We start from the raw sequence: 1,417 nt of genomic DNA on the forward strand, positions 1-1,417 counted from the left end.
TTCATCAGCTCATGTGCACGTACAGAGTAAAAGACCCTCACCTTTTCTCTGATCCCTCACTATGAGGGAGAAAATAATATATGCTCCCCAGTTACCAAAGTTTTGGTCACAGCATCAAGGCCATTCAGCTCAACAGGTCATTGTCTTTGCACAGTTGGGAACTGGATTCTTTTCACAGTTAGCACGGTGCTATCCAGTGACAGTTGGCTTGTGGTTGAGTGATTTTCAAAGGAACTAGTTGAACTTGGTTGGTATTGTCATTATTGACATAGATCCTGCACCATCCTGTTCTTTTTATTTCAGGACTTTAAATGAAAAGCATCCCCCCCCCCTTTCCTGAGTGTGTAATGCTGCTCTAGGTGCTTTCACACACTCGTAATAATGGCACTTCCAATCCAATTTCAATGCACTTCGCAACTGGATTTTACTGTGTAGTGCCAGAACATCCATCCAGTCCTGATTTGAGCAAGGCTTCCCCTTACAGCAGGGCTGCCCCTCACTGATTGTAGAGGTATCTCCGTACAGGTAATCTGGGCTACTGCCCTTTTGTGTCCTCTAAAAAGACCTTCAGTCAACAGGAAGCAGAAGATAATATATATACTGCTTAAATCCCCTGTGGACAGCATCATTGCTTTAAATGAGACAGTTGGTAGCTATTCATACGTCCCTAATTTTTGTGTACTGACCTGGATGAGTTCGGCAGGACAGCAAAGAAGCTGCCTGAGGCCCCTGACCCAGATAGCCCAGCCTAGCCAGATCTCAACAGATCTCAGAAGCTAAGTGGGGTTGGTATTTGGATGGGAGACCACCAAGGAAGTCCAGGGTTGCTCTGCAGAGGCAGGCAATGGCAAACCGCCTCTGTTCGTCTTGAAAACCACGCAGGGTCACTGTAAGCCAGCTGCAACTTGACAGACCTTTACACACACAAATGTTTTGCCCTGACCTGGATGGCCCCAGGGTACCCTGATCTCATCCTGTCTCAGAAGCTAAGCAGGGTCAGTCCTTGGATGGGAGACCATCAAGGAATACCAGAGTCGTGATGCAGAGGCAGGCCATGTCAAACCACCTCTGCTCATCTCTTGCCTTGAAAACCCCAGAAGGGGTTGCCATATGTCGGCTGCAACTGGACGGCCCTCTCCACCACAATGCCGAGGCAAACGCTGGCCCAGGTAGCCCTGTACTGTCCACTCTCACTGGGAGCAGTTGTCAAGAAAGAGTCCTTCCCAGTCCTGTTAACCCAAGGTCCTTTTTATTTGCAACCGTAGAAATGAAACTTTGGACCCTCTGCATGAAAGCATGTGGTACAGGGCCCTCTGGGAGCACGGGATACAAGGAAAGTAAATTACTCCAGGTGTGTATCAGGGAATGGAAGAGGCACGCTGGCAATGCGGGTTTGCATTATTCGCAATAGCTGAAT

General features: G+C 48.3%; 1 protein-coding gene across 1 annotated transcript in view; it reads right to left on the reverse strand.

Annotated features, from left to right (window-relative positions):
* Positions 1 to 1,417, reverse strand: part of SCG3 (secretogranin III) — a 54,802-nt gene that overhangs the window by 7,928 nt on the left and 45,457 nt on the right. The gene's annotated exons all lie outside the window — the stretch shown is intronic.

The sequence above is a fragment of the Gekko japonicus genome, unplaced genomic scaffold, assembly GCF_001447785.1.
Source record: "Gekko japonicus isolate JY-2015 unplaced genomic scaffold, Gekko_japonicus_V1.1 scaffold462, whole genome shotgun sequence".
Classification (NCBI taxonomy): Eukaryota; Metazoa; Chordata; class Lepidosauria; order Squamata; family Gekkonidae; genus Gekko; species Gekko japonicus.